The sequence below is a fragment of the Sinocyclocheilus grahami genome, unplaced genomic scaffold, assembly GCF_001515645.1.
Source record: "Sinocyclocheilus grahami isolate Dianchi unplaced genomic scaffold, SAMN03320097.WGS_v1.1 scaffold1428.1, whole genome shotgun sequence".
Classification (NCBI taxonomy): Eukaryota; Metazoa; Chordata; class Actinopteri; order Cypriniformes; family Cyprinidae; genus Sinocyclocheilus; species Sinocyclocheilus grahami.
The window spans coordinates 199,430-213,287 of NW_015506607.1; the positions used below are offsets into that span (position 1 = coordinate 199,430).

Here is a 13,858-nt window from a genome sequence, read left to right on the forward strand (position 1 = left end):
AAAAAACTTGCTTTGTGTACTGCATTAAGCTAACTGAGACTTATAGCACTTGCATATCATTGCACGGTAATAAAATATGACAAGAACAGTGTCAGAACAAATTCATCTTGATAATGTCAGATGACGCTTAAGCAAAACATGGTCAGGTCAAATTGTCTATATTGTGTATATGATTATATATATTTATCAATATTATTTATAATATTAATGTGATTTAATATTAATAATAATTAATTACATAATTTAATTACATTATTACAATTTAAAAGAACATTTTTAGAGTTTGTGGTGGTGCCCCGTCGGGACTCCAAGGATGTGTTTATCCTTGGGGAAACTGATGATATTCTGTTAAGAGTGTGCTAGAACCTTTGTTCACAGTTTCTGATTGTTAAACTGTACGATTCATGCATAATTATCATTTCAAACCTATCTTCCCAAGGTTCCTATGCACACGCACACACTCACAGCAGTTTCTCATCAGAATGCTGACTTCTCTTGGTGCCGTGCCATGACTTCACTCACTTCTTTAGGTGGCTCAGGTTCTACTTCTTGTCTAATGATGAACTGTTGGAGATTTTGGCTCAGACGCGGAACCCTCAGGCTGTGCAGCCTCATCTGAGGAAGTGTTTTGATGCAATATCCCAGCTGGAGTTCACCCTGCTTACCCCTGGAGAGGGCGAGACTGGTGACAAAATACAGTATACCAATGACATCTTAACCATGGTGTCACCTGAAGGAGAAAAGGTGAATTTTCTTCTTTTCTTTTCGTATAAGACAAATTCAATACCAATAGGGTCAGTGTACCTTTGGCTACTTTGTTTGGTAACACTTTATTTTAAGGACCAGTTCTCACTATTAACTAATTGCTTATTAGCATGCTTATTACTAGCATATTGGCTGTTTATCAGTACTAATAAAGTTCATATTAATGAATGATTCTGCATGAGCATATTTTCGATCTCCATACCTAAACTTAACAACTACCTTACTAACTATTAATAAGCAGCAAATTAAGAGTTTGTTCAGGGAAAACTGTTAATAGTGAATAGTGAATATGTGCTCCCTAAGTGTTACATTTGTTTTCTCATTTTTGTATTAAAAAAAAATCTAGACCGTTCTGGTCAGTGAACATTCTGACCATTTAATTTCCTGTTTGGAAAGGAATAGCACGTCAGAAAAAGACAGCTCATTTTTTTGCATTAGATTTTTAGTTTTCCTTTATTATGTACAAATCAGTTTATGGCTTAAATATTTAATTTGCACGTGTGGGCAGCACTGAACCGCCCAATCTTCTGTACAGCATTAATTCATAAATAGTTGATATAACACAGCCAATGTCTTTGTACTTTAATAAAATATTGTTGCAAACCAAATACTGTTTACTGCACATGTCATATGAAGCAGAAATGTGTATAATGTGTAATAATCAGTGCTGTTTTTTATTTTATATATATATATATATGTGTGTGTAATAACATTAAATATGATTTTCAAATAGGTCCTACCTGTGTTTCCATTTTCCATAGATAAATGTCATTTTGGATCAAAAAAGTGAAATGTTTGGGAATTACTGTCCCCCCCAAATGAAATGGTCAAAATGTACACCAATGCTATAAATAACATTATAAATGACAAGTGAACAATTGATTCATTTTTACATGATGAAAATGAGAAAACAAAAATGAGAAAACTAATTATTTGAAGGTACATGGACCAAATAGCAAGGATTTATAAAATAAAAGAGGATCATGTTAAAAATATGTATGTGTGTGTCTGTGCTGTAGGTGGCACTGGGGAAAGGCCTGAAGGCTCGTGGAAATGTAGAGGCCTGTTTGGGGAAGGTGGAGAAGACCATTTTTTCCTCTCGTAGGAGACTTAATAAAGCTGCAATTGCTGACTACCAGAGCAAACCCAGAGTGGAGTGTATTGTGGCTGGGCATCCCTCACAGGTTTGTGCTTGTCTAGGTGAGATTGTTTATGTGCGTCTCTGAGTGTGAGCGATTGTCACCTGTGCTTTTCTGCAGGTGGTGTTGACCATCTTTCAGCTCGTGTGGTGCAGGGACATGGACAGCTGCCTAGAGGGATGTAGATGAGATGTAGATGAGTTTTCTTCATCAGAACAGATTTGGAGAAGTGTAGCATTGCATCACTTGCTCACCAAAGGATCCTCTGCAGTGAATGGGTGCCGTCAGAATGAGAGTCTGAAACTGCTGTCCAGCTGTATCAGAATAAACCTGTCTGTGACCAGGCATTTCAGAACTACTGTAATACATAATGTAAATGCCAATGATTTACCTGTTATGTCTGATAGTTCCAGGGGTTATGGTGTGTGTGTGTGTTTGTAGGTGGACTCCAGTGATCATTTTGAGTGGCAGAGGTAGTTGCGATATTATTGGGATGTGGACCTGGATGACTGTGGCTCGGATGACTCTCTCACATTATGTTTATGGATATGAATATTTGGGAGCATGTCCTCGTTTGGTGCTCACTCCACTGACGGTATATAAATGCGCTTTTTTATGATTTGCTATGTATTTAATACATACATATGCTGTAAAACATACAAACATTTGTCCAATTATATAAAATACATTTGAATTGAATTGAACAATGATGGCTTTTACTTTATATAAATTATAAAGTTTGCTATAAAGTAAAAATAAGTTTACTCTATAAAAATTTATTTTATAAAATAAAATCAACATTAAAATCATCTGTAAATAATGTACAATATATATTATTTAAAAAATGATAAAGCTCTGATAGAATTTTAATTTTAAATTCATGGCCGATTTTGATTGAAATTGATTAAGCAATTTACTGCAGGGGCCTTTTTGCCCCACATTTTAAATATCCTGGGCTTTTTGGGTGACATTTTTGCCTTGGTTGAGTTCTGATCCTGCCTCTGACCCAAACCTGCTAAACTTTGTCAAACATCAGATTGCATGTCACGCATAAGAAATAACAGTTTATCCACTCATACTAAAGTGTGTGTAACAAATAAATTTACAATTTATGCATGGATCTATGTGAATGTTGTGTGTAAGAGTTATTAAAGAGCATGATTGTGCTAATCAGGTGTGTGTGAACTGCCTGTTTGTTTGCTTTTTTATGGATTTGGGAGGAGCTCCTGCAGGTCCAGCAGGAATAGGCTAAACTGAGACCACTATAGACCTTGCGAAAGCTTTGGCAATCCAGTGTGTGGTCTTTAACTGTTCAGATGGACTCGACTATAAGGTACAAATCTGTCTCTCTTGCCAGTTCAACTTCTGTTTTCTTTTTTCCTCATTATTGTTTTAAGCATCTAGACAACCAATATGAGACTTGTGTTTTCCTGTAATATTAGAGTGCTCACCAAAGGATCCTCTGCAGTGAATGGGTGCCGTCAGAATGAGAGTCTGAAACTGCTGTCCAGCTGTATCAGAATAAACCTGTCTGTGACCAGGCATTTCAGAACTACTGTAATACATAATGTAAATGCCAATGATTTACCTGTTATGTCTGATAGTTCCAGGGGTTATGGTGTGTGTGTGTGTTTGTAGGTGGACTCCAGTGAGAGTTTTGAGTGGCAGAGGTAGTTGCGATATTATTGGGATGTGGACCTGGATGACTGTGGCTCGGATGGCTCTCTCACATTATGTTTATGGATATGAATATTTGGGAGCATGTCCTCGTTTGGTGCTCACTCCACTGACGGTATATAAATGCGCTTTTTTATGATTTGCTATGTATTTAATACATACATATGCTGTAAAACATACAAACATTTGTCCAATTATATAAAATACATTTGAATTGAATTGAACAATGATGGCTTTTACTTTATATAAATTATAAAGTTTGCTATAAAGTAAAAATAAGTTTACTCTATAAAAATTTATTTTATAAAATAAAATCAACATTAAAATCATCTGTAAATAATGTACAATATATATTATTTAAAAAATGATAAAGCTCTGATAGAATTTTAATTTTAATTTTAAATTCATGGCCGATTTTGATTGAAATTGATTAAGCAATTCACTGCAGGGGCCTTTTTGCCCCACATTTTAAATATCCTGGGCTTTTTGGGTGACATTTTTGCCTTGGTTGAGTTCTGATCCTGCCTCTGACCCAAACCTGCTAAACTTTGTCAAACATCAGATTGCATGTCACGCATAAGAAATAACAGTTTATCCACTCATACTAAAGTGTGTGTAACAAATAAATTTACAATTTATGCATGGATCTATGTGAATGTTGTGTGTAAGAGTTATTAAAGAGCATGATTGTGCTAATCAGGTGTGTGTGAACTGCCTGTTTGTTTGCTTTTTTATGGATTTGGGAGGAGCTCCTGCAGGTCCAGCAGGAATAGGCTAAACTGAGACCACTATAGACCTTGCGAAAGCTTTGGCAATCCAGTGTGTGGTCTTTAACTGTTCAGATGGACTCGACTATAAGGTACAAATCTGTCTCTCTTGCCAGTTCAACTTCTGTTTTCTTTTTTCCTCATTATTGTTTTAAGCATCTAGACAACCAATATGAGACTTGTGTTTTCCTGTAATATTAGAGTGAATTCATCGTATCTGTCACTAGGGGGCAGCAGAGCCCCAGTGGAGCTCTCTGTACAGTATGTGAAAACCACTGTAGACATCCATCTAAGAGCTTTACCCAGCAGGCTGTCTTTATTTATGACCAGTGTTAAGTGTTTGCTGGAGGAGTCATCTGTCAGAAAGATTCTGACTAGGCCTTAAAAACAGTCATAGTCATTGTTCACTGTTTGTCTTTTTTATTCTATCACTGGAACATTATTTTACCATATAGCTCTTTCTGTAAATCATTCCTTTGCCTACGGGTTTGCTGTGGTTCAGTACATGGGGGGCATGTGAGAATGACATCCTGTGGAGCAGTATACTGTTTTTAAACAGTATGAAATCAATTAATCACTACCGCTTCATCTGCCATTTATCTACAGGGGTTGGACACAATAATGTGAACACCTGGGAAAAAGGCAATGTTACTTCATTAAATGTTTTACCATTGGCCTTTAATACAGTTTCCAACCTTCTTCGAATAGATTCATGCAACCTTTGAATAGTCTCCATTGGAACGTTGTATAGCTGAGCATTTGCCAATTCCTTCAGATATGTTGGAGGAGGGAATCTTCTTATTCCTCTCTCTAAAAGGGGAAGTCGTGGCCTAATGGTTAGAGAGTCGGACTCGTAACCCAAAGGTTGCGGGTTCGAGTCTCGTACCAGCAGGGATTGTAGGTGGGGGGAGTGAATGTACAGTGCTCTCTCCCACCTTCGATACCATGACTGAGGTGCCCTTGAGCAAGGCACCGAACCCCCAACTGCTCCCTGGGCACCACTGCTTATGTGTGTGTTCACTGCTGTGTGTGTGCACTTTGGATGGGATAAATGCAGAGCACTAATTCTGAGTATGGGTCACCATACTTGGCCACATGTCACTTCACTCACTCACTAAAACTGTGACACAGTGGCCTATGTCAATATTTAATGAGCAGAGTGAATTTTCAGTCATGTTATAGGACATTTGAAACTGGGGGAAAGAGGAACAATAAACTTGAAATGGTCAGCCTGACCAGTTTATCACTGTATCACACGTTCTTCAGCGGTTTGGTGCCTGGTGCTGCTTTGACGAGTTCAATCGCATCAACATCGAGGTGCTGTTAGTCATCGCTCAACAACTCATCACTATCAGAAACGTCAAGGCAGCCAGGGTATTACACACACACACACATGCATTGTCATCAGTTATACATTTATCACTGTATCAGCGGTTTGGTGCCTGGTGCTGCTTTGACGAGTTCAATCGCATCAACATCGAGGTGCTGTTAGTCATCGCTCAACAACTCATCACTATCAGAAACGTCAAGGCAGCCAGGGTATTACACACACACATGCATTGTCATCAGTTATACAGGAAATGTGCAGCTGCATGTGTTTAGATTGTGTTTGTGTTCTGCTGCTACCTCGGTTCATGTTTGAGGGGAGAGAGATAAAATTGGTGATGACGTGTGCTGCTTTCATCACTATGCCCTCTTCCGACCCATAGCCATGATGGTGCCCAACTACGCTCTTATCGCTGAGGTGTGTGATTAAACTACCTGGTCTGATCCCAGTAATGATGATAAATCACACTAGGTGAGAAGTAGAGGGGTCAGAGATGCCGCTGCTCATCTAATGCGTGTACTCATTAAAAGCTTTCGTTTGTTCATGTGTGTGTGTTAATAAGAGGAAACTGGTGTCCTACCGGTGAGATTACCAATTTGTGAATTTCCACAATTGATTGGTTGTAAAATTGAATTCTAAAATGTGTAAAATGATTTAATTATTAGAAGCAGAGCAGAGCAGAGGTAGACATGTAGAGCAGAGGTGCCCAAACCTTTTACTATGAAGGGCCAAAATCCAACTTGATTGGCCGAAAGTAAATATTGCATTAAATCCAACTGTATATCTGTCTAGCGCACGTTACATAGAAAAACAGTGGAAATTCAATGCATTGGAAACTGGTGTCCTACTACTGTAATATGCTATTTGTAAATTTCCACAACTAGTCGGTTGGAAAATTAACTTTTTTACTTCAACACACTCTTACAAAATACGAAATGATTGAATAATTTGGCTGAGCAGAGGTGCCCAAACCATTAACTACAAAGGGCCAAAAATACAACTTAATTGGTAGAAAGTAAATGCATTATATCCAACTATATTAGAATTTTCCTGTCTTTCTTTTCTCTGTATTTTCAGTGTATTTTTAATTTTTTTGGGAGGGGGGTAAATAAATAAAATTAGCTTATATTCTCTACATTTTAATTTAACAATAAAACAATTTTTTTTAAATATATATATATATAATTATTAATTAAAATATTAGTAGATGAATCAATTCACCAGATTTTGTCCAATGCAAACAAACACTTTTAAATAAAGCAACTAAACAAATTTAGGGAACTATAAGTGCACTCTATCCCCCAAACAATACACTATCCCACAGTAACATGAGTCCTATGAAGTCTTTCAATATTAGCATGTCTTATCTGACAGCCCTGGCAGTTCTCCAATACCTTTAACCTTAAAACCTCTCTCTCTCCCTGAAGGTGATCTTGTACTCTGAGGGCTTTGAGTTTAGTAAGACTCTTGCGAGAAAGATGACTCAGATGTCCAAGCTCTGCAGTGAGCAGCTCTCTCAGCAGGATCACTACGACTTTGGCATGAGAGCTGACAAATCTGTGCTGGTCATGGCTGGGTAAGGCAGTTCTCTGCTCTGTTTCTACAGGACAAACACATTTTCACATTACTTAATGATTCTCTGTCAGTCTCACATACACTACCATTAAAGATTTTGGGGTCTGTACAATAAAAAAATTAAAAAAAATTGTAAAAGTTTCACCAAGACTGTATTTATTCAATCAAAAACAATAGTATTCATATTGTGAAATACAATTACAATTGAAAATAGTGTAGTTTAAAATGTAATTTATTTCTGTGATCAAAGCTGAATTTTCAGCATCATTACTCCAGTCGTCAGTGTCACATGAGCTTCAGAAATCATTCTAATATGCTGATTTGCTGCTCGAGAAACATTTCTGATTATTATCCATGTTGAAAACAGTTGTGCTACTTCATATTTACAGCATTTATTTGAAATAAAAATCTTTTGTAACATTATAAATGTCTTTATTGTAACTTTTAATCAATTAAATGCATCCTACTGAATAAATAATAATAAAAAAAAATTTAAATCTTGCTGATGCCAAACCTTTGAGCGGTAGTGTATAAATGACATAAAACAGTCCTACAGGCTTGGGATGTGTTTATTTAGGTGGGTTTTTTTAAACATGTTTATTGTCTTTGCTTTATAAACTAGTCAGTCTTTGATTGAGAGTTGATTTGCACATGTTCAGTCTCTGTCATGAATGAGCCAGTTGGAGTAAAGGCCAATAAAATACAGCTGTGTAAGAAACCTCTAAGCAGATCATTTAGGCCCATTTGGCATGACTGTCATGGCCAACAGCAAAGTCTTCATTAGCCCTGGTCTCAGATCAGCAGCTGTACAGCTGGACCTCATTTGTATTTTCGTAAGTGTGTGCGTGTATCAGCATCATACCACTGGCACATTTTATTAGTTCTCAAGTTTTATATGCAGCATAAATTCTCTTTATTGTCTCTTTATTTCATTGTGTGCTTCAGTGATTCAAAATGTCTGTCTTTAAATCAATGCGATTTAGGCTACTAAACTATTGACAAGAATATATGAACAACTGTAGGCAAGTGTGTTTAAAAGAGAGAGTAAATGTGAGATCCATATTCTGTGTAAAGTACTGATACAGGTTGTTTAATAGTCTTTATGATTCATACTAATTACTGGTGCTTACCAAGGTATGAATAACACCTCAAATCTTTTGTGGCTTGTTGAGAGATGTGAAGTGATCAGGCCTATGATTTTCAGATGGTAGACATTATAATGTGTGAAAAAAGCCTTTAGCCAGGAAGCAGCCACATAGCAACCATCTAGAAATGCCTTAGCAACCACCCTAGCAAAACCACCTATGACATCCTAATACTGTGGCGGGCAAGCACCACTTACCTCATATTTTCCACCCTAGCAACCACATAGCATTGCACTAAAAGCACTCACACAGAGCACTCACAGAACATCACTCTCATTTTCTTCAGAAAATGTAAAATTCTTGTTTGATTTGTGAATTCCATCTATAGTAAAGTCTGTTGTGTGATTACCTGTGTGTATGCATGCAGTGGAAAATACAGAGAGAGTCCAATTTTTTGTGCTGCTGGTTGTGTGTTCATGCTCACATTTTCTGAACAACCATTAATATATTGTGTGTGTGTTTGTGTACCTACTCAACCATATTTTGGGGACAAATTTGTACCCAAAAGTGAGCAAAACCTGACAAAATCGCCAAAAACCTCCATTTGGGGACATCCTCATTTGTAAAACTGGTATAAAAATAAAGTAAACAAAGTTTTTTGAAATTGTAAAAATGTAGAAAGTTTTCTGTGAGGGGTAGGGGTGGGTTTAGGTTAAAAAGTGTATAACTATCTGTATATAAAAACAATAGAAGTCTATGTAATGTTCCCATTTAGATAGCTAAGTAAACACGTGTGTGTGTGTGTGTGTGTTCAGGTCATTAAAAAGAGAAAACCCTCACTTGAGCGAGGATGTTGTGCTGATCAGAGCTCTGCGAGACTCAAACCTGCCCAAGTTCCTCAAAGATGATGCAGTGCTTTTCAGGTGAGCCCTCCCTGTGTTTACAACACATACAGCTTTTAAAATGTTTTTGAAAGAAGTCTCTTATGCTTACCAAGGTTGCATTTATTTGATGAAGAATACAGTAAAACAGTATTATTGTGAAATATTAATGCAATCTAAAACAACTGCTTTCTATTTTAATATATTTAACAATGTAATTTATTCCTGTGATGCAAAGCTGAATTTTCAACATCATTACTCCAGTCTTCAGTGTCACATGATCTCTCAGAAATCATTCTAATATACTGATTTGATGCTCAAGAAACATTTCTTTTTATTATCAATGTTGAAAACATGGCGCAGCTTAGTATTTTTTGTATATTTTTTCAGGATTGTTGCATGAATAGAAAGTTCAAAAGTGCAGCTTTTATTTGAAATATTAAACTTTTGTAACATTATAAAATTACTTTACTTTTGATCAATTTCGATCAATACATCCTTACTGAATAAGAGGGGCGATAGAATATACAGTTTGTACAGTATAAAAACCATTATGCCTATGGAATGTCCCCATTTAGATAGCTAAGTAAACACGTGTGTGTGTGTGTGTGTGTTCAGGTCATTAAAAAGAGAAAACCCTCACTTGAGCGAGGATGTTGTGCTGATCAGAGCTCTGCGAGACTCAAACCTGCCCAAGTTCCTCAAAGATGATGCAGTGCTTTTCAGGTGAGCCCTCCCTGTGTTTACAACATGTGGAAAGTTTTCTGTTTGGGTTATGGTTAGCAGTGCTATTTTAGTATCAATGAGATGCTAGTATATTTTTTTATTAATATTTTGAATCAGCTTTTATTTTTATATTTTCCATTTTCATTTTAATTTTAGGTCAATTTTTGCTTTTTTATTTCAGTTTTAGTTGTAGAAGTTTTATTACATCAAAATGAGCTAAATGAAAATGAGAAGTGTTGCCTTGGCAACTAACTAAAACAAAAAGGCCATTTTGTTTTTCATTTTATTTGAGTTCACATTGATTTCAAGTAACAAAGATGTTTTTATGGCTTTGGTTTTATTTTCAGTTTTAGAAGTTAACTATAATAACCCTGATGGTTAGGTTTAGGTTGTAGTATTTATAACTAGCTATATATGAAAACAATTGAAGTCTCTGAAATATGCCCATTTAGATGTGTGTGTAAGATATATTTATTTACAATTTTCTGCTGAGTAGTGTAGTCATTTCACATGATCTTATGATCTCCACCATGAGGGGGAGTCACCATTATGTAAAATAGCTTTATCCATCTCATGTGAGTGCGCATTATTTTATCCATATTTGTCAAAGTACTATTCATTTCTTTAGCTATTAACATCTGGACAGGTGTTTTTATGTTTTTGAAAGAAGTCTCTTATGCTTACCAAGGTTGCATTTATTTGATGAAGAATACAGTAAAACAGTATTATTGTGAAATATTAATGCAATCTAAAACAACTGCTTTCTATTTTAATATATTTAACAATGTAATTTATTCCTGTGATGCAAAGCTGAATTTTCAACATCATTACTCCAGTCTTCAGTGTCACATGATCTCTCAGAAATCATTCTAATATACTGATTTGATGCTCAAGAAACATTTCTTTTTATTATCAATGTTGAAAACATGGCGCAGCTTAGTATTTTTTGTATATTTTTTCAGGATTGTTGCATGAATAGAAAGTTCAAAAGTGCAGCTTTTATTTGAAATATTAAACTTTTGTAACATTATAAAATTACTTTACTTTTGATCAATTTCGATCAATACATCCTTACTGAATAAGAGAGAGAACAAGTATGCATGTGCTCAGATCTGAGCTAAATCTGCCAAAACCACATTTCGGGGATGTCCTCATTTGTAAAAACAGTATAGAAATAAAGTAAATAAAGTCTGTGTAAAAATGGCATGTGGAAAGTTTTCTGTTTGGGTTATGGTTAGCAGTGTTATTTTAGTATCAATGAGATGCTAGTATATTTTTTTATTAATATTTTGAATCAGCTTTTATTTTTATATTTTCCATTTTCATTTTAATTTTAGGTCAATTTTTGCTTTTTTATTTCAGTTTTAGTTGTAGAAGTTTTATTACATCAAAATGAGCTAAATGAAAATGAGAAGTGTTGCCTTGGCAACTAACTAAAACAAAAAGGCCATTTTGTTTTTCATTTTATTTGAGTTCACATTGATTTCAAGTAACAAAGATGTTTTTATGGCTTTGGTTTTATTTTCAGTTTTAGAAGTTAACTATAATAACCCTGATGGTTAGGGTTAGGTTGTAGTATTTATAACTAGCTATATATGAAAACAATTGAAGTCTCTGAAATATGCCCATTTAGATGTGTGTGTAAGATATATTTATTTACAATTTTCTGCTGAGTAGTGTAGTCATTTCACATGATCTTATGATCTCCACCATGAGGGGGAGTCACCATTATGTAAAATAGCTTTATCCATCTCATGTGAGTGCGCATTATTTTATCCATATTTGTCAAAGTACTATTCATTTCTTTAGCTATTAACATCTGGACAGGTGTTTTTACTATCGAAAAATTTATATTTTAAGACCTAATTCAGTTCAATTCAGTTCAGGTCCAAATACTGTATTTCTATGTGAATCCCTAACTCGCTCTTTTTCTTCCCTAAGTGGCATCTTGTTAGACCTCTTCCCCGGCGTCACCATCCCAGAACATGACTATGGTGTCCTGCCCTCCACCATTCACTCATCCCTGTGCAAACGTTCCCTTCAGCCTCTCCCAAGCATCATAAGCAAGGTCATCCAACTCTATAAGACCATGCTGGTCCGCCATGGAGTAATGCTCGTGGGGCCCACTGGAAGTGACAAAACCACTGTCTACTGCGTGCTGGCAGAAACCTTAGATACCCTGTATCATGCTGGCCACCAAAATCCCTTCTACCGCCCTGTTAAGACCTATGTGCTCACCCCGAAGTCAGTAAGCATGGGCGAGCTTTACGGGGAGGTGAACCCGCTGACGCTTGAATGGCGGTCTTATGGCGCTTTGTGTGCGGGCAGCAGTACAGGACTTCAGCGACGACCACAAATGGGTGATCAGCGACGGCCCGGTGGATGCACTGTGGATCGAGAATATGAACGCAGTGCTGGATGATAATAAGATGCTCTGCTTGGCCAACAGTGAAAGGATCAAGCTCACATCTTCCATACACATGATGTTTGAAGTGAGATGCTCAAATGTGCACATGCTCTCCCTGTTTGTTAAATTCAACAAGCATTTTCTCTTTTTAATTAGAGGCTAGTCACGCATGCTTACATGCTACGCTTTCTCATTCAGGTTCAGGACCTGGCAGTGGCGTCTCCTGCCACAGTAAGCCGTTGTGGGATGGTGTACATTGACCCAGAGGAGCTTAAGTGGATGCCGTACGTTCAGACGTGGCTCACAGGTTTCGCAGAGAAGGTGAAGCCTTTAAAACTCTCAGAGTTCTCACGAGACTCAAGAGTGTTCACATTGGTTTACAGTCCCTGTAGAATTAGAACGAGTTTGAATTAATAGTTTTATAGGAGGAGCAGCATCAATATGCATTTTGTATGTAGTTGGATGTAGAATGTCTTTTAGTTACAGGTTTTTAGACCTGTAGAGCTGTTACCATCTCAGAAATGTATTTTTTAGGTTACAGAGCCTGCTCGTGCATATCTGATGGAGCTGTTTGAACGATATGTGGAGAAGGGCCTGCAGTTTCTATCAAAGTACTGTGTGCAGTATGTTACAACATATTTCTGTTTCAATTTAATGCTGTTCTTTTTAACCTTTTATTCATCAGAATCCTCTCATGGTTTTCAAAATAAAAATAAAAATGAAGCACCACAACCATTTTCAACATACTGTAGATAATAAGAAATATTTCAAATCAGCATATTAGAATGATTTCTGAAGGATCATGTGACACTGAAGACTGGAGTAATTATGCTGAAAATTCAGCTTTGTCATCATCAGAATAAACTACATTTCCCACTTGTCCCTGAATGTTTGGTTTCTCTGAAATATAAGGATTCAGAGAGGAGTTTGAACTTGAGTTGCTAAGAGTACCAATTTCAAATTGGATACCATCATTGCAGTGTGATGGTATCCATCTGTTTGCTTTGTCTACTTGCTTTTATATCTGTGTGTGCTTTTTTGTATGTATTTGCAGGAGGCCAGTAAGTTGAACAGTATGTTGTGTCAAACACTTGTGTTCTGCTACCTGTGGGCACTGGGGGGAAATTTGATTGACAGCCACTGGGACACATTTGACATCTTCGTCAGGCAGCAGTTTGAGGGCAACAATGATGCAAAGGTACATTTTATATACACTAAAATAGACCTCAGATCATTTTGATTAAACTGTGAAGTATGCTTACATTTATCGATAAATGTATCAATAAACATAATGGGGATTTTCTGTTTCATTCTCTTAATTTATGACACTCATATTGGCTTCCTAATAGTATTTTGTTCAAGAAAAGACATCATTACGTGCTACAGAATTTAGAGGAACATGTTTGGTTCTTTACAGATCTACAGCCATAATGTTTTCATATTTTTTACATAATCCAAAAGGTAATGATTTATTTATTTGTTTTTTTGCCTATTCCATCATAATGCTTT

The 13,858-nt window shown here is 36.4% G+C and overlaps 1 pseudogene; it reads left to right on the forward strand.

The window, feature by feature from the left end:
- The first annotated feature begins 138 nt into the window (after positions 1 to 138).
- The window catches only part of LOC107570224 (dynein heavy chain 6, axonemal-like), a 30,384-nt pseudogene continuing 16,664 nt past the window's right edge, over positions 139 to 13,858 (forward strand).